This window comes from Anolis carolinensis, chromosome 5 (genome assembly GCF_035594765.1).
Source record: "Anolis carolinensis isolate JA03-04 chromosome 5, rAnoCar3.1.pri, whole genome shotgun sequence".
NCBI classification, from domain to species: domain Eukaryota; kingdom Metazoa; phylum Chordata; class Lepidosauria; order Squamata; family Dactyloidae; genus Anolis; species Anolis carolinensis.
In genome coordinates this window covers 27,828,884-27,849,795 of record NC_085845.1, presented here as the reverse complement: position 1 = coordinate 27,849,795, position 20,912 = coordinate 27,828,884, and the positions used below count along the sequence as shown (strand labels likewise).

Genomic DNA, 20,912 nt, shown 5'->3' with positions numbered 1-20,912 from the left:
AATTTTCTTTCTGGTTCAAGACATCTTTCAGAATAGTACCATTTTTGAAAATTATTTGCTGTTCATAACTTAAGAGCATTTCTGCAAAGTGTATCATGTTTCTCTGTAGGAAACACAAATTACGGTGCAGAAAACAATATTCCTGCACAGGAAATGCTGTTGTACATGTAATAGCCATGGAACTTTTCTCACACAATAAACTCCAAATTGCAAATATTCTCTCCTGCAGAGTTTCCTGACACTCAAAACCCTTGCAAATATTGAGCCTTTCTTAAAATTAAGTAGTTCAAATTGCATTGGCTGGATATGCTTAAAATATTGTAGTTCTGTTACTCAGAGCAAGAACTTTCCCACCAAATCCCGTTTGATATGACTTCTGTATTCATAGGATCAGGCTTTCAACTGTTTATAGGTTAGTAGGTGGATAAGTGTCATTCTTTGTTTTGTACTGTAGGTCTAATTCTTGGACGCTATGCCCAAGCCAATTTCTAAGAAGTCAGCAGCAAGAGCGTCTTTAGACTCCAGCGGTCTCATTCAGCACAAATCATAAAGCAATTTTAGGTAAGGAAATTACCAAAAGATGTTCTTTGCAAACACAAAGTGCCAAAATCACACTGCCAGCTAAGCAAATGACTGCAATAGATTTTGACATGAAGGCTACTCAATCATGATTTTTCCAAATCCGTAAGAAATTCAGCATGGAAATAATATATTAAATGGTTGGGTCCAGGGGGAGGTAGCACCCGCATTTAGTTATTTTGAGGAGTTTATTTTGTGGATATGTTAAAACTGGTAAAAATGTTGAAGCTCAACTCAACAGTGTGAAAACGTAATAGTTCTGTTACTGTGTATGTATGTATGTATATGTATATGTATATATATATATATATATATATATATATATATATATATATATATAAAAAATCTCCAAGCATGGATAGACATATATTACAGCTCACACTGTTGAGATTGAAGAAGGATAAAGAAACATTATTCTATGCTGTTGTTGTTGTTGTAAAAAAAAAATCAGAATTGAAACCATTGCATGTTACTTGAGACGTGCTCATTCTTCTACGTAAAAGTGAGGCTGGGAGCCCCACACTGCTGACATGTTTATGGCTCTTCATTCACACATGTGTGGATTTTGGCCCATAAAGGGAAGCTGTGTGTGTGTGTGTGTGCAATTAATCTGGCTTCTGGTAAACAAACAAATAGCTATTTCTGTGGCTTTATCCCTTGGCTGCAATCCACAGGTGCGGTGGTCAATGAGGGAGCAGTATCTGCTATGTAATGGATTATTGACTTTCCCCTGTTGATAAATAGATCTCTGACTGCATTCACTATGGAGACAAGCAGGAGTTGGAAGACAAATTCATTATGTCAAAAGCATGTGAGAAATGGAGAGTGTTGAACTATTAGGCCATCCATTTCTGTTGTAACAACTTGCTCAGGGCTCAGGTACAAATGAGTAATACAAGTTCAGGGACTTGTGTTAGATATGAATTGCTATATGTAACACTTTTAGCAGAAAAGAAGAGAAAGCTCAGTTTCTTCTCTTTCTTTTTTCCCCCTTGCTCACATTTTCTCTCTATTTCTTTCTCGTTTGGCTCCTCAGGTTGATTACCCTTTCAAGAGCCATTCCTGCTGGAAAAAGAGACGTCACCCCATAGATTTACAGAGGAAAAGGTGGAGCTTAAACAATATTTAAAGGCTTCCCTTGAAAATGGGCCATTTGACCTGAAATGTAGCAGTAACATTTTCAAGTGTGAGGTAATGGAGTTATTTTCATTCAGGCCTGAACCTTTCAGCAGTACAGCTGGGTTTTGTACAGCATATCTCCCAGGCAACCTCATTTTCCAAAGGGGATAGTCCCTGCCAGTTTAGTAGCTCAAGGCCTCTTGTTTCCATCCAAACTGATGAGATGAATAGTAAAGGGAGAAGGGCTGGAGGAGTCAACCTATGAACTCCCCTAAGTTGAGTCAGATCACACATCCACTTCATCCAATATTGTCAACTCCAGTGACTCTCAGTGGTTGGTCCGGAACATGTTTTGGACTTTGGCTCCTAGAATTCCCAACATGCAAGCTTTACACTTTGGGGAGACGAAGTTCAAAACATTTAGAATGTGAAAAGTTGAAAACTAAAGTTCTTCTCTAATTGGCAGGAACATTTCAATGTCTTGAGCAAAGTTGTCGAGCTCGGCTTTGTTCTTTGGTAATCTTTTCATTGAAGAAGATGAGAAGTAAACTGGAAAGCTCTACTTGCTCTACTACTTATCTCTGAATTACTATCCTGTTCTGGAATCTGTCATTTCTGCTGAAGATGGTTGGCCACCCTTCTTTGAAATATAATATCCACTTGTAATGATTGATCCTACGCAAATGGTAAAAGAATAGTTGTAAGGAACAAACAACATTTTGGATCCCAGTGCATGACTGATAGTTGAGTTTCCAACAAAAGAATATTTAAACTGCTTACTGAAATACTACCTTTTGGTGCCTTCTTTGATAGGAAATGAGCTGACATATCATAGGACTCTCAAATCTGGGAAATGGCATTTTGCACTGGAAATTGACATTTAAAGGAAATCCACATGGAAAACAAATGTTCAGAACTCAGACACACGCCTACTGATTATTATCATATTGGACTAGTCATCTACAGTTTGTTTATTTTAGGGGGAAGGTACAAAGAGTCAGTCACATGTTATTGTCACACAGTAAAGCCAGAGCAGAATAAGTTCAATGTGTCTAAAATTGAGTGAAAACCACACTGGCCAACAATAACAGCAGAAAGAAATTAGAACTGATCTAGGGCAGCAGAATGGTGAAACTGGCTGTCTTAGAAAGGCGCCCTTGTGGTGGTTTCATTATCAAAAGCAAAATATACCTTAAGTGGGAGAATTGAATATAATCCAACCCCCTGCTGCCGGAATGGACTTGAACAAAGGAGGATTTGACTGCTATGTTGCCCCACACGGTTTGGGAAAAAAAGACAAACATATCAAAGATTTTTTTAAAAGTGAAAATACCCAGCAAACAATACTGCAGGCCAAATGAGATGTGGTGATGGTTTAAATTATTTATTTAATTAATATATATCCCTCTTATCTTCCAGTATGGGATTCATGGCTCACAATGTAAATTAGGATGAAGCATTGTTAAAACAATGGGAAAACACAAAAGTTTAAAAACAATTAATCAAACTATTAAGTGAAGATACTGAAAGCATGAATGATTAGTATTTGTTTTATTATATAATTGTGATAGAAAAAACTAGGATACCTATTCAGACTGACATTTAGCAGTCAAAGGCCTGAACAAAAAAGGACTCCTCTGTTGGCAGAAAGAGAGCAGAACAGGGAGCAGAACTATGGAACTATGGAATTCAATAGCCTGAGAGAACACACCAAGAATTATTTTCCTTGTGTTCTCACCAAATGTACCTAAAATGGCAGCAGGACTGAAAAAGCACTTTCCCCTGAGGGCTTTAATACCCGGGCAGGTTTATATTCACTGAACGCAGTGGTTCTCAACCTGTGGGTCCTCAGATGTTTTGACCTTCAACTCCCAGAAATCATAACAGCTGGTAAACTGGCTTGGATTTCTGGGAGTTGTAGGCCAAAACACCTGGAACACACAGGTTGAGAACCAGTGACTTAGCAGCTGCCATGACATTAGAACATATAGGCTAGGCAATGTGCTGTGCAACTGTAGAGTGACTGATGTGCCATAGCATGATCTGCCATGTTCCACTGCACATCTAGATGCAAGTTAGGAAGTGCCAGAACTCAACAGATGCACCCAATGTGCATTAGAAGTACCCAATGCATATCGGAAGTTGCTGACACACACCAAAGGTGATGTACATTGGAATTACTCAAGTTGCATCAAAAGTGTTCAATGTATACCAGAAATGCCTAGTGTGCATCAGAAATGCCCAATGGCCATCGGAAATGCCTGATCTGCATTGGAGCACTCTTGCCAGTACTAAGATACACAATTCCCTAAAGGGTTTTGTTGACTTTCTGCAATGTAGTTATGGATTCATTAAGTCAGAAACACAAATTATGATGTAGGATCTCAGGCATGCTCTTTCAAATAATCTGGGACCCAAACTATGTCTGGGCCCAAAAACAAAATAAATTCTCCTTCTCATTACCACTTCACAAAGAGGTATGTCCAGTCAATTGAAATATTTAAATAATTTATCTATTAAAAGATGGTGAAACATATTGTCATATATCCCATTAATGGAGAGTCTAACCTGTGTAAACAAAACTGGTTTCCTGACTTAGTTTATCCATACCTCACAACCTCTGAGGATGCCTGCCATAGATGTGGGCGAAACGTCAGGAGAGAATGCTTCTGGAACATGGCCACACAGCCCGAAAGACATACAACAAAACTGGTTTTGATTTTGATTTGTTTGTGTTTGTGTTTTGTCCTATTAAGCCAAGAAGAAATAATTAAAAAGTGCCCCAATCACTAGATAATTTAAAAGGTAGGCTGGTGAGAAGTACAGGATCTTCCCCATGCCATGATATCTCTGGAGACAACAATCCATTATGGATTTCATTCCAGAGTTTAAAGAACTGCCTGGAGTGATGAACCTGTTTCAGGGAATCACAATTTGCATAGGTCCTTTAAAATCAGGCATAGATGTACTCCTCATTGACACAGAAGTCACCAGGCCCCACCATAGGATAATGTGCCAAGTTTTTATCCTGCGGCATGTCTGATCATACCTGCAGATTTCCTTTATTGTTAAAATTGGTCCATATAACAACAACAACAACTTTATTTTTGTATCCCGCCTCTATCTCCCCGAAAGGGACTTGGGGCAGTTTACATGGGGACGAGCCTGATCAAACATAGTTTAAAAACACGAATCAGTAAAAATAACAGCATTATAACAACATAAAACAACATATCTTTTCATTTCTACATAACCCAGACCACTTTCATATTGAATTGTAAGAAACTCTGGCCATCACATCTGCTGAGATGTTTGGAATCACTAAAGAGAGGCTCATATTATAAGAAGAACTTTGGCAATGAACATGTATCACACGGAGATTGATGACCGTTGTCGATTGGTTAGACTGTCTCATTTATCTGAAAATCCATGTTAATTATGTGCCTGGAATATGGTCTTCTGAATGACAGGGCATTTATAAGGCAGTTAGCAGTGATGTATGACTTCTGTGAACAACATCTCAATAGTGTTACAGTGATGCTTTCCTCAAACATGCCTTGTCAGAGATGTTAGAAACTTGGTTTTTTTTCTAGAAAGTTTCCATAACAGCTTAAGTATAGGTTGTGGATAGATATCTTTACAGAAACATAGTGATGTACCAACAAGAAGCAGCATTCCAGGGAACTGGTAAGGACTTTCCCAGGGTTCTGTGCCTCAAATCTTGGATAGGATCTAGCACCATAGACTTATCTTTAATGTTCAGACTAAACCTTGAGCATTTACATCAACTTACTGATCTGTAAGGACTTTCAAAGGGGTGTGGTAATTTCATTCTCTTAGGTAATTTCAATTGTGAGAATTACAACTTGTAGTTTAGGATGTTCTCTGCAAATTTCATGCTTCTTTGTGCAGTAAATAACATTTTTTGTATAGTTTTCTGTGCAGAAAATATTGCAGTTGTGGACATCTCAAAAATCTCACACATAATTTTAAAAGAAATATTTTGGACAGCAAATGCTGTTTTCTGCACACAGGCATACACACAACACATGCACAATAAAGTCTTGAACTGCAAAGATTGTCATTAATCCAGGATCCTCCTTGTTAGACTTTCCCAACATTCAATAAACATGTTTTTCAAGTTTGTATATTTTAAGATATTCTTTCCATTCTTGCTCACATGTGAATCAACAGATTTTTGGTTCAGCAGTAAAACATTACTAAGCTTCTGGAATTATTTGAAGGCTGCTTCATGGAACTTCAACTTCCTAAGGCAAATAAACTAATCCAGTAATTCCAGTCTTTTGAGGAGACAATAGGTGAAGTCTGACTGGATAGAAAAAATATATTGTAGGAAAAGACAGAGGTAAATGGGAAGTAGGTGGTAAATATATTTGACTAACAGGTTGATTAGTCTATAGGAGTGCAGCCAGATGCTACTCAGCCATCTCACATTCTCAATTGGCCACTATATGGCCATGGAAGGGAAAGGAAGATACGTCTTGATAGATGAGTGGGATATTTTATTCATTATTATAATTAATTAATGTAATAATGTATTATTATAGGATTTGAAAGTCAAATTTAAATAAGTATTTCAGTACTGTTTATGCTGCCTGTTTTTGTTCAACAGTTGCCTTGTTGATAATTTTGAACTCTTTAAGATGATGTGAGTAAATGCATAAATCCAATGAGGTTATTGCTAACTTCAAACATGTTTGTGGTCAAGGGATAATGTATGTATCTCCTGGGGTGATTGGAGAATTTGGAAATGTCTGCACATTTCAAAATCTTAAACAAGACTTGGCAATATGTAACCCTTGAAATGGGGGGACCAAAGGAAGCCAGAATCCAAGAACAGTGGGGTGTCACAATTTTTCCAACTCTGGTTTACAGCAGTTGCATCTTCTGTGACTATATATGATCAGGCTACTTCCTAATCAGTTCCAACACTTCTCATGCTACATTTTGTTTTTGGGTGTGAATGAACAAGCCTTGAGCAGATGGTAGCTAAATTTTATTTTTTTCCCAAGACTTAAGGAATCAACCTTCCCTGTTTCAAGTCACCAATGAAGGCATTCAACATCACTGGACCCTGAAGGAAAGAATGGGGGGATTCTATGGAGGAGGGCTATTTTGATGTACAGATTTGACTGTGTGCAAGGTTTTATTGAGGTCATCACTTAAAAAAAAAGGCTAGCTTCAACTAAGCAAATATTTTTCTAGTTTCCTGTTATGGTTTATAAAGTTGCCAGACTGAGATTAACCACACTCTGACAATCCCTTGGATGCTTTATCTTGGAATCCATTGTTTCCGCATTTGTCACAAACATTTCAAGTAAGCGGGTTTTGTTTTTCCAATGAAACCTATTTTTTTCTTGTTGGAAGTCAGAACTGATACAAGTAGCCCTCCAGATGCTGCTGGGGTGCAATGTACAATATTTTTCATCATTGGCTGTGCTGGATTGGACTGCTAGAAGTCACAGTAAAACAGAATCAGGTATTATTATTATTGCTATTATTATTATTGCTATTATTTCTCACCTGCCTCTCCTCATGGGTTGAGGCGGGTTACATCACTGCTAAAACACATAATCAAAACACATAATCATTTAAAAACAGTCCATAAAATACACATATTAAAATGTATTTCCATAAAATACATATTAAAGTACACACAACTAAAGTTAGACATAGAGTGGAAGTTTAAAATTCATCATTAAAACTGTCTGTGTAGGCCTTCACTTGTGTCTTAAATTCTAACAGCTGATACATAATACATGACTTTTACTCTTGCAATACTACAGCAGACCCACTGAAACAATGAGAAATTAATCAGTCAGCATATATAAAAGTTCCATGGATTCAGTAAAGCCATCACTTGAAAATGGTTCATGTGGCCGGTATGACTGCATGGAGCACCATTACCTTCCCGCCGGAGTGGTACCTATTGATCTACTCACATTGGCATGTTTTTGAACTGCTAGGTTGGCAGAAGCTGGAGCTAACAGCGGGCGCTCACTCCGCTCTCGGGATTTCAACCTGCAACCTTTCGGTCTGCAAGTTCAGCAGCTCAGTGCTTTAACACACTTCACCACTGGGGCTCCTATAAAAATGAAGGTATTGACCCCTAAATAAGAATTTTGTCTTCCTGAATGAAGATACCTTTAGTTCCCAGATTTCTAGCACTGCAGTAACTTCAAGCTTTAGTTGAGCATTTAGAAATGTTTTCTATGTATCCAAAAGAAAAGAGAGGGGGGCAAGCAAAGTATTTGAGGCAATGTAAACATGGCAAAGAGAGGTTCTTGGTGTGAATAGTTTTCAGCACCTCTTTCTTTAAGGTGCTAGAAATTGAGGCTCAAAACATTTTCATTGGGGGTAGAATTCTTACTTTGGGGGCAATGCCTTTAATTTGTTCCCCATACCCCTTGGAAACATTTCAGTGTTACTTACTGTAATATGGGACATGAAAGAAGCCTCTCACCGGATGGAAAAACATCAAACATCCGGGCATCCCCTGGGCAACGTCCTTGCAGAGAGCCAATTCTCTCACACCAGAAACAACTTGCAGTTTCATACGTCGTTCCTGACACAAGAAAAAGAAGCATAATAAGCTGCTATGGGGAAGCAGGGAAAACATCTGTAATCTACATCAATAAGCTTTCTATGGCAGACAAATGGAGAAACAAAGGGGTTCTCGTTATCATCTTTCAACATTTTAACAAATTCAACTGCATGTTATATATTTGGAGATGGAGGTTATTTTATTTTATTTTAAAGAAAGAGAATGGCTTCCTTTTTCAATACCAGAAAGCCTCCACTCAGTCTGATATTAACGTTTGATGGTGGTTTCAGATCACACAATAAAAGTCAGGGTGGGCTCCATCAGAAAAGTTGCATTTCGCAGAACATTTGCTATTGATATGTTGGGAAAGTGGCAGACTGGGCGGGGAAGGGGAGTTGGGAAGTGCTTGCATGATCCATTAATAAGAAACAGTTTGGCACAGTAGATTACTCAAGCATGGCTAATCTTCAAGCCAAAACCCACACGTTTCTTGTTTTTGTTTCCCAGCCTTTTAGAGATGGTAAATGCGTATAGTATAGAGGGACTGGATAATTAAATCATTGAAAGGAAAGTTAGCATTTAGACATTTTGAAATGGGATAAAAGCACAGCAGACGAGATCTGTAGAGGCTCTTCTTTCAAATTAACAGGGAAATAATCTAACACTTGCCCTTATTGCAACAATATATGCTTGTCAAATGTTATAGTGTATTTGTGTGCATAATTCTATTACCAATCTATTTTTCTATCTACCAACCATCTACCTACTTACCTACCTACATCTATATCATGTCTACATATGTCTAGGTTCTCCCTGCCTCATGTGTCACGTTGACTCATGCAACATTTCACCAATTTTCACTGAGCCTTCTTGAGCATTGAATCACAGTCAGTGCTCTAGCAATATTACATTAGTTAAACATTAGGGTGATTTTGTTTTGGTACAAATTTTCCACTTCCCTTTGATTGATATCTGGCAAATCTGCCTCCTGGTAACTATGTTTACTGGAGGTAAGCATCTCAGCTATTTCTTCTATTATACAGACAGCCAAGTAGAGATACATTACATTTTGGAAAAACACTGGGAATTGATCTGGGAAGTAAAAATGAAAAAGCTCTGCTAATGCCAGAAGTTTATAGGAAACACTTTGGGATGAAGAAAACATCATGTGGATCTTCAAAATAAAATTGGTTTGCGTGGAAACAAAACCAGAGACTTCCGAGCACTTTCATTTCTTGTCGGAATGGCTTCTTAGTCATATATGTTTACCTACTTCCCATTTTCCTCTGACTTTTTCTACAATATGTCCTTTTATCTAGTCAAACTGCATCTATTGTCTCCTCAAAAGACTGGAATAACTGGATGAATTTATTTGCCTTAGAAAGTTGAGGTTCCATGAAGCAGCCTTCAAATATTTCCAGAAGCTTGGTTCTGTTTCACTGCCGAACCAAAAATGACCATGTCTTTTGGCACCTTAAAGACTAACAAATTCTTGGAGACAAAATATTTTGCTGATTAAAGCTCTTTTGGTCAGACTCCATGAGACTCCGGTTTACGGTTGTTAGTATTGCAAAAGGTGAGAGCAAATCTTGTTTTCCTTATGGGTCAGAATTTGAGGGATGTGTTTATGGAGAGCATTCTGGAAGACCCAAATCAGATAGCTTTGTGGGAAATTACTCTGGCTCTCCACTGCCTCTCCCATTTGTATTTTCACTGAAATATTAAATCATGATGCTTATGGATTGCTTGTGGCAAAAAGTGTGGCTCATGAACAGACTGCAAAATTGTCCTGCTGAGATGGTGATGTAATATTGTTTCCAAATACAACTTTGGCTAATTTAAGGCAGTCTCATCTTCTTTTGTATGTGTGTGCATGTGCGTGCATGTTTTGGAGAAATTTAAGGTTTTATTGCAGGGCTCGGGGATCAGAAGTCCTGCATTTTAAGGCTGAGGAGGTGATAAGTTGCCACAAAATTACTCCTTGCCAACAATGCCATCTCTCCTATGCCCCACATAAAGGGAATCTGCTCTATGTCCCTGGGTTGTGCCTGGTTCGATATGGATAGAATGTAGAAAACTGACAGTGCCAGCTTTAGCTGGAATCGAACTGGCATAGTGAAGCCACAGATAAAATTCTGAACTTATATATGGTTGTGCTCATTTTCCACATACCAGGGCCATAACCAGAAAAAAAAATTCGGGAGGGGTTTTGAAAATTTGGGGGGGGGGGGGTTTGAACCCCTAGCACACACACACACCCCGGCTACAAATCTGTCAATATCTGCTTGAGATAGTGCCTGGAGGGGCTCTTAATGTTTTGCGTCTCATAGACTTAGCATAGGGATTTGATTAACCAGTTAAAATTCATGAGTAAACCAGGTTTTTTTATAACCTGAAAAATTTGGAGGGGGGGGGGGTTGAACCCCTAACCTCCCCCCCTCGCTACAGGCCTGAGGGCTACCATGCTAATAACACAGAAATGATTGAATAAAGGTGCAGTATGGGATGTGCCTAGGTGGCCTACCAAGTATGCATATTGCGTATGCTAAGAAATGTGATCTGCTTATTATAGAATCATAGAGTTGGAAGAGACCACAAGGGCCACCCAGTCCAACTCTCTGCCATGTAAGAAAATACAACCAGTTAATGATGTAGCTGTCATCTATAAGGTACACCTTGTAATTTCCATACAGAAATGTATAAATGATTCATCTTTTGTCTTGCTCAGAGTGTCTGTTTTGTTGTTTTTGGACCCCAAACACATTTTGCTGAAGCAAAAACAAACTTTTGTGACCCCTCACTCAATTCTCTGATCTGGCTGAAGTGTACTGTGAAGAGAACTGAATGCTGTTTTCAGGAGCAACAGTTCTGGTCCTTCCCCCCCTTGGGGTTTAATATTTTGGCCAGTCCATTCAGTCACTGTAGTATCTCAATGGTAGAAATCCTCAGATCTACCAATTGTACTGCTTTAGATTGAAACCACCTTTTAGAAACTTACCTTTTAGAAATCATGACTAATCTGATGGTTTTCTCTTAAATTAGCACAACAATTAGTATGCATACAGAAATGATCATATATAAGTACTACGTTGAAGTATAGGATCTTAATATTCTTATATAATTGTATTGCAAAGAATACAAACTATTCATTGTGCTTCACATCAATGCTTTAGTGGTCTACTAGCCCCACATATTTTCTGGCGTGTTTCCTTCTGTGAACATACTTTAATTTTTTTCTTATTGTTCATTTTTATGTCTTTTTTTTAGCTGGTTACAACAAAAATTCCCTCTTGACCAACTTTATTATAAGTTTCTTGTTTAGTTTTTTTTTTCATTTATCCTGCCAGAGTTTATGCTTCCTTCTGTTTTCCTCATTTGGACCTGGCTTCCAGGTTGTTTTTTAATTTGCTCTAAAATTTCTAGTAACACTTCAATTTTCCTCCTAAATGACATCTTTCTAGACTGACATAAATTGGTCCCTCTCTCCCCACTCATATGGACCATTTCCCCGAACAGACCATTCACTCAGCCTTCCCTAATGTTTCATTTGTTTTACTCCTTGAGAGGACTGCGAAGAGCAATAAGCAAGAAAACATAGGGAGAAGCAAAGACACACACAGAAAGGGTGAAGAGGGGTAAAGGGGTAAGATCTGCAAGTTCTTGCAATACTATCATCTCCTGGGGACTGAAGTCAATGCCTGGGTTTTCAAGATTCAGTCAAGGCTACCATTCTTGATTCAGGAAATTGTTAGGAGGTAAACATGTTGGTCTTTGTCAGAAAGACTTGGGGCCATGTGTCTCCTTACATTGGACATTTTAATGTTAACTGGTGTTTAGATATTTAGTATTATGAAGGTCCCACATATATGATCAATCTGTAATGAAGGACATAGTTTGAGGAACCTCTCCATCTTGGTCGCAGCTTGTTAATTGTACTCCATTCTATGCAACTGACCACACAATACATTGGGCCTTTGATATCCACTGTGGTTTAATTCTAGCACATCCACTACACCATTGTAGCTAATGGGACTTAAGCATCCATGGATACCAAAATCCATGAATGCTTAAGTCCCATTAGCTACAATGGTGTAGTAAAACAGTATCTCATATAAAATTTCAAAAATCAAGATTTTCTTTTTGGAATGGGTGAGGAGCATATTTTCAATCCATGGATGGGGATATCCATGGGTGCAGAATCCATGAATATGGAAGGCTGACTGTATTAATGTTTTGTGTGTTAAATGGAATTTTACTGTGATCCATGGTCTTGAAATTCATAAACTTGTTAAGTCAGAAGACTTGAATGTTAGCTACCACAATCTGTTGACTTTAGTAAGACTAACACTATAATGCTAAATGAATGAATGATGGTTTTATGGATTGCATTACATTAACAATTAGAATGCATTAATCAATGTATTGCTCTCTTGGTTGAATGACTTTGTGCATTCATTCTGGGTGTACTTGCAGTGGTGTCACAATTTTATGATGCTTAACATTAAGCCATGGCAGTTAAAGCGGTGTCAAATTGTATTAGTTCTGCAATGTATCTGTACCATAGGGCACATATAATTTCCTTTATGTTTGTGATGTGTGTAACTGGTTGTATTCTTTTACACTTTAGTCAGAAATTCCTGGTTTCTGATGCTGAAAGTCCAATGCTGCCTAAGTTGTCTTTACCTCGGAGTAATTCCCATTGCATTGAGTGCAACTTACTCCAAGGTTAGGATTGCATCTTAAGTAATCCAGAAAGTACTGTGTTTATTAAGGAAGACACTTTATACCAACTAGAAAAATCCATATACAGAACACACTGAGTACATTAGGAAACATGGAGAGAGCAAACAATGTAAAATCAACTTGAAATATTCTCAGATATTGTTCTCCTACCATTTTGTTTAGTTTGCTATTGTTATGGACAACCAGGGAATGTCTTTATGACCCCCAATATATTTTTCCGAAAGGCAATTAAATAAACTGCCAAAGAAGCCCAATAGGGGGAATACTAAACAGGATAATCTCGTACTATGTTTGTCTTACAAGAGAAGCTGCACAAAGTGGCAGAAATTCATTGCAGCTGGTTGGAACCATAAAAAGACTAGATTCACCTTTATTTTATATATCTTTCATTCAGTCATTGTCTCCGAAACTTAACACAAAATTAAAAACAGATTATTCTTGGTTCAAATTCATCTCGCTACTTCTCTTTGCACTACACTAACTTTTGATGGATTTTTAAAGAAAACGATTCATGAATGTTTCCAAGTTTTAAGAAGAAAGAAAAGGCTACCAATTCCTTGTAAAGAGGAATCTAGCTTGCCAAAGAGCAGTGTGGTGAATTGTTTGTGCAGAAGAGAATTCAGCAATGAGATTTCTGATGGACCATCTCGTGCCCTTCTTCAGCACTTACTTCTTTCTGCAACCAAATCTAAATTATACAGTGGATCAAGCTGTTTAACTAGAATTCTGGAGCCTTAACATTCCTTTTCCAGAATAGGATTTCCTGACCTGGAGGGTGAATTCCACAGAATAACTCCAGAGTATCTGTTTTAAAAAAACTTTGCAAGGTATTGTTCCTTACACATATTTGAAGGAAAGATGGCATTCCATATTCCCAGCAGTGCAGAGAGATTAGATCAGAACAAATACAGACATGATTGCCTTCTAACAGGAACAGCTGGAAACTTTAGCGGGAGATCCTACCCAGATGCAGACAAACCTCATACCAGTGAAGCTGGAGAGTTTGAGAGAGGGAGAGGGAACTAGCAGACTACAGGAAGAATTACCTCTATTAAGTATAAATAGTTAGCTATTCTGTCCATTTTACTTTACTGATACTCAACAAGCAGATTGGCAAGGCTTTCTAACTTCCAGTTAATTGATGACGTTATGTATGTGTGCATGCCTTCATAGAATCATAAGAGACTACAAGAACATCAAGTCCACCCCCTGCCATGCAGAAATACACATTCAAAGCACTCCTGACAGATGGACAACCAGCCCGTTTAAAAATTTCCACTGAAGGAGACTCCATCATGCTTCAAGGCAGCATATTCCACTGTCGAACACCTCTAACCATCAGGACATTCATCCTAATGTTCAGATGGAATCTCTTTTTCTACAATTTGGATCCATTGCTTTGTGATCTAGCAACAGAAAACAAGTTTCCCCCTCTTAGCAATATGACATCCTTTCAAATATTTAAACATGGTTAGCATGATCTTTCTCAGCCTTCTTTCTCCCAGGCATGGCCAGCTCCCTAAATCACTCCACATATAGGGATTGACTTCCAGAGCCTTAGCCACTCTCCTCTGGACACTTTTCATCTTGTCAATATCCCAATCATGTGGTGCCCAGTACTGAACATAGTATTCCAGGTGAGGTCTGATCAGAACAGAATAAAGTAGCACTATTACTTCCCTTGATCTAGACCAATGGGTCTCAACCTGTGGGTCTCCAGATGTTTTGGCCTTCAACTCCCAGAAATCCTAACAGCTGGTAAAATGGCTGAGATTTCTGGGAGTTGAAGGCCAAAACACTTGGGGATTCACAGGCTGAGAAGCACTAATCAAGACACTATTTTCCTATTGTTACAGCCTAGAATAGCATTGGCTTATTTAGCTGTTGATTATGTTTAGCCTGTGGTCTACTGAGACTCATTCAAGCTACCTTTTAATTTACGGTGACCTCAGATTATATAGCATTTCTTAGGCAAGGAATCCTCAGAGGTGTTTTTGCCAATTACTTCTCCTGAAATATTGCTTAGGTTAGTTGTTGGTAATCTCCCATGCACATACTAACCAGGACTGACCCTACTTCACTTTCAGAATAAGACAGGATCTTGTGCCTTTGGGGTATTTAGGCCCTCCCGTTTAAGTACGGAAGTCCAAATTCAGACAATCTCTTGCTTGGGTAAACATATTCCTTCTATAAACATTATGCATTATGACTGGGGAAGTGTAAGAAACCCACTATATCACATTTTTAAGTTTTGTTCAAATATGAACTGCCAAGAAATGAATATGGACCAGAAACACTTTACATTCAGAAATATACACATTGAAGGAAAAGGATGCTTTGAAAAGTATGTGTGATGCCTCATGGGCCCTGTAGATATTGATGTTTGCCCTCAAGAATTCAGTAAAACAGGCCTTGGGCAGAACTCCCCTCCGTTTCCCAGGAAAGAATTTTATTCTAAAGACAGAGGAGTCAGAGAAGCCCAGCGGAGGAGTTTGCGGATTGCAGCCAAACAACAGACTGATTAGGCCTGCTTCCCTTGGGAAAAGCTAAGGAGTCTTGCATCTGGACAGAGTTGGGTTTCGTTTCTTGTTCTCTAGGGAAAGAGATTTGTTGGCGGGAAACGAGACCCAATATAGGTGGTTGACACGGGAGATTCTTTGCGGAGTCAATTGATAAGCTTCAGGAGAGAGATCGTGTGTGGACTTCGTAACCCCAGTTCCTTGCTTCCCGGATCAAGCTTCCAAGCCTTTGCCTGCCTTGCTGTGTAACCACGGACGCTTCATGTTTCATGTTTTGCCCTGTTCCACGGACGCTCCACGCTTCATGTTTTGCCCAGTTCCCAGTCACGGACCTAGCCAAGAATCAAGTTTATTTCCAGCCTTGCTATCAAGCTTCATTGGACTCTAAGACTCTGACATTTCCCCACACTATTGCTTGGCAAGTGTGTGTTTCGGTCAAGTGGATTAAAACTTTGAACTCTAATATCAATTATTGGACAATACATTTTTGGACTATATTTGACCTCATTTGAAAGGTCTGCTTCTGAACTATATTCTTCATTTGTTTTTATTGCTTTTATATATTTCCTTAATAAAGATATTAGATAGAGATTGGCCTCCGTGTATGGTTTTTGGTGCCCAGCAGCCAGGGTTCTGACAGTATGCTTGGTTAAGTATTTATACTATGAAAGTGCACATAGAAAATGTATACATTTAAAAATGATCACAAAAATAAGTCAGTGGGTAGATGCATGCCTGCAAAGCATATAAAAATACATTGAAAATTTCATTCTCTAAAAATATGATTTGGGCTATCTCACAGCCTATTTCATAAGGAAGCAAAATATGGTTTATGAACTCCAGGAATCTCTGAAAGTGCAGTTCCTCACATCTCCAAGCATCCAGTCTTCCAAGCAGTAAACCATTTTTTCACAAAACCTCTTGGCTAGCATTTTATTTGCTACAGCCCCTCCTTAAATATGACCATTTTTTGCTTATCTGTTTGGCTTTGAAACCGGTTTGGTTGATGGTCTTTAGTGAAAGAAAGGGTTTCTGCTCCAAGTCAAGCAACAAACATTTGTTCTTTTCTGTCTTTATTTATTTCCTTTTGTAAAGTTGCATTTGCATAATGTATTATTTGCTTTGATTTTCCCATTCTTGGAATACAGACATTCTATTTTTCTGTAAATTAAATTCCCAATTACAAAAAGATCCAGCCAGTTACATCTATCAGATGGTTTCACTGAGACTAGATTAAATGAAATAAACTAATATACTTCTTAGCATTCACCCAAAATAGGCTGTAAGTCTCCAGTTTTGATGAATGCCAATGAACAGCAAATTCACTTCATATGAATTTCCACATGCAGATAGTGCAAAAAATAATACTGTTCTTATTTAATTGTAGTGTTATTATTATTTACAATAATATTTTAAATCACATTTAGTTACATAACACTTTAAAGGAAACGGTTATTTAAGTAATAGCTGTTATCATCTTGCTTGCTACAAACTGGTGATAGCTTGTAGGTTCCATCCATGTCCATGTGGTTGAAAATCTGCACAAGGTTTCTCAGGAGCTATCCAAGGTGCTAAATCATCCTCCAAAAAGATTGGGCACCCTGAACAACTACTTCAAAGTTTGGACTAATTTACTGCATCACAGATGTACATATCGACCACCATCACTGGTCCATGTAGGTTCATGGTATTTTGGAACTTGTTCTCCAGCACATTCTAAGTTCATATGTGACATTAAGCTGAGATCCTGCATAGCCAAAGTCCTGCCATGCCAAAACTATGAAATATTTTTTCCCCTCCTCTTGTAGGACTCATATTCATATAGAAGCGTGATTAAAACATAATATCAATATGAGGCCTTGATGAAAAGAAAGAAAACTGTATAAGATAAAGATGAATGGATTTTCAGCTTAGATTCTTCCTGCAGCCACTCTACATAGCCATGCAATAGATGGCTGAAAAAACATCTACCTATGTAGTCAGATGTACAAAGCCAACATCATGCTCCAATACCTCCAGATTTGCATAGGTAAGAAATACTCAGAAGTGTTTTACCAACTTCTTTCCCTGAAATATAGTTTACAGCACATGGCACTTGTTGGTCGTCTCTCATCCAAGTACCAAGTAGTGTTGATTCTGCATACTTTCCAAAATGTGACCGAATCTGGTGTTGTTGACTCCTTTCTAACTAAATTATACTGCTGAAATGAAAAAAAGATGTCTGAAGTGTCCCATTTAGTTCTGGAATAAAAAATAAACCCCTTTGCTTTTTAAGGGGCTGATGTTATTTAATTTTAAAGATGTTATCAATGCTATATAGTTACACGACTTTAATTGATTTGCTTTTCTTGGATTGGGTGGGTATTGCATTACTTTAATTCTGTTGTGTTGGCAACCACTCAGAATATATTTGGAATTGTAGTTTAAGAGTACAAACTAGAGAAGTAGTTCTCAACTTTTGGTCCTACATATTTTGGACTCCAAGAAATCCCAGAAATGTTCACAAATGATCAAAAACCTAAAGTTCAACCTATCTGGACGATCAAAGAATCAGATCTACTGAATTACAGTTGTTTATACAGAACCTCAAACGAATACAAGTCCCAGAATTCCTTTAGATCAAACATGGGCAAACTTGGGCCCTTTGGGTGTTTTGGATTTCACCTCCCAGAAATCCCAACTAGCTTACTGGCTATTAGGAATTGTGGGAGTTGAACTCTCAAACACCTGGAGGGCCAAAGTTTTCCCACACCTGCTTTAGATGGAACCATAAAAATTAAAGTACTGTAGTATGAAATCTAGGATTTGAATCTCCACTTAGCCATGGAAACCGACTGGGTGACCTTGAACAAGTCACATTCTCTCAAAGGATGGCAAGGGCAAAATCCCTCTGAACAAAACATGCCAAGAAAACCCATGACAAGTTCACTTTAGGGTCACCATAAGTAGGAAACAACTTGAAGGCACACAACAACAGCAATAGTCCAAATCTCAGAACACCCTATAATGGAACTACAATAAGAATGGAAACATTCTTTTACTGAATCTATTTTACCTTAGGCTCAATTCAAAGATCTCAGGGGTTTAGTAAAAATCCAAGCCAACAAATTTGAGCAGATCCCAAAGCTCTAAAATCTGCCCATCCCTGTGTACACAATCGACCAAAGACTTTTTGCACTGCATTTTCCATGTACCCTTCATTCCATTCCAAATCTGGGTACAATTTCCAGATGCCTGGATGACCTAGGTGCAAATACCATGCAAGAAAGCATCTCTGATCTGAGAACCCAGGGCCCTTTCTTCCCAAATGTGTTACATTCTTCAACAAAGCTGTAAAATCTGCTCTCCTGCTTAGAAAAACAAGGATACATTTTCCCTGCCTTCAACACTTTTTCTGTCAGTCAGACTCCTTTCCACTCATTCCCAACACTGCAGGGCAACTTTGAAGTAAACATCAAAGACTTCAAGGAAAGTTTGTTCCAATCTCAATCAGAAACACATCAGAGCATCCTTTGGAACATTTCTTCAGGCCCATTCACACTACACAATTGTAGCAATTGATCCCACTTGAACTGCCATAATTGTATCCTGTGGTTTGTAGTTTGTTGAGGCACTAGACTCCATGACTGGGAATTTCAAATGCTTCTCCATAAACTGTTAATGCCGGGATTCCATAGGATGAAAATATGGCAGTCAAAGTCCAATCATTGTGCTATAATGATGTAAATAGTGGGAGAGATAGTCGTTCAGATAGTCTGGACTCAAGACTTACACAACTTTTTAGGGCATGAACAGCATTTTGAATTGTGCTGGAAACAAACTGATGGCTAGAAAAATTATTTTAGCGTGGAAGTTGTATGTTCCTTTGCTAAAACAGCTTCACTTTGAGTCTCAAGCTAAAACCTAAAGTGGATTTACCATCCCAATAACCAAGGGGCCACCAGCCATCACTGGATCACTGACATGGAGTAAAATGATGTTCTAATGAAGTAATAAAAAACACTGTCCCCTCCTTTCTGCCTTTCCCTTTGTACTGGATTTCCCACATGCTCCCATGCAAGGCTTTTACTGACAATGTCATCCTGCCTCAGTCACAGAATTTTAACTCTCCCTTGTATTTTCTAAATTTTTCCACACTTTTTCTATTAAGAAAATTAAATGAGGAAGGAGAGACAACAAATCGATATTACCAGGAGCTAACCATCTAAATGTCTTCTATGGTTAGAGAAAGATAAGAAGTAGTAGAGTGGGCAGCATGAAAAGGTTACAAGCCAAAAATGCTGTTCTGTGAATTCTTGAGAAATGCTGTGGATATGACAGCACAATTACAGACAGTCCCCAAGTTACGAACAAGATAGCTTCTGTAGATTTGTTCTTAAGTTGAATTTATTTGTAAGTCAGAACTGGTACATTTTTAAGTGCAACTCTAGCCTAAAATATATATTTTGTAGCTTTGGATAGCATAGGGAAGGGTGAACATGAACACCCCTGTGGTGTTTGTTTTGCTGTCTGTTCAGGAGATTTTAACATAATTTCTGTCCCTGTGATAAGTGGATTTTGAAAAATGTGGCTTGTTGTGGGAACAATTGGTGAGAAAGCTTCAACTGAGACATCCTTTCCCCATGAAAACTCTTTCAGGAGTGAATTTTCTTTCCAAGGAGTAAATTTCTCTCACTTCCTGTTGTCTCATCCCCGTTCTTAACTATGAGTTGTTTTAAAAGTTGGATGCTTGTAACTCAGAAGTTTGCTCAGAAGTTGTCAGCATATATATATAGAGAGAAAATGAATTATGAAATTTTAAGAAACGTTCAGAATGCAAACCTCTTGAAACAGTAATTGGCTCTTTTGTATTCAATGCAGTGATCATTAGGCTTGTGCACTGATTTCGTTTCTCATATTTCTTCTGGTACCTTCAGTACTTTGGGAGCTCGTAATGATAAGGGCCCTCTTGGTATGAAAACCTGCCCAACATGAAAGCAAGTGGGAGCTGATCTTGCCTCCTCCTCCCCTATTCAGCATCACAGTTGAGTCTTTTTGGATTTCTTTTATTTTCCTAATTCTTTTTATTTAATGAGACTGACTGGGAGTTGGGGACCTGAGGGATGGTGGGTGACGTGCATGTGCGCATTTGGGGGCTTTCACCCTTTTAGCTTCTTTTTCTCCTTCCCTTCCTCTCCTTCAGGAAATACTTCTAAAAAAATTATTATTATTACTAGTAATCCCAGCAAACAAAAAGAGAAGCTTACCTCTCCTCTAGAGTAAAAAGTAGAAACAGCTTTAAGGAAGCAAAACCCCAAGCAGAAAGGAGATTGCAGACTTGCAGCCATTTGAGGGTAGTTCAGGGAGGACAGCTCAACTAAGCTCCAGCCCATCGCTCTTCCTTCCCT

The 20,912-nt window shown here is 38.4% G+C and overlaps 1 long non-coding RNA gene across 1 annotated transcript in view; it reads right to left on the bottom strand.

The window, feature by feature from the left end:
- The window catches only part of LOC103280415 (uncharacterized), a 52,374-nt gene extending 44,051 nt beyond the window's left edge, over nt 1-8,323 (bottom strand). Inside the window, exon 1 of the long non-coding RNA XR_010006778.1 lies at nt 8,152-8,323. This is a non-coding gene — a long non-coding RNA (uncharacterized LOC103280415). The remainder of the gene's footprint in view (nt 1-8,151) is intronic.
- Between the last annotated feature and the right edge of the window lie 12,589 nt (nt 8,324-20,912).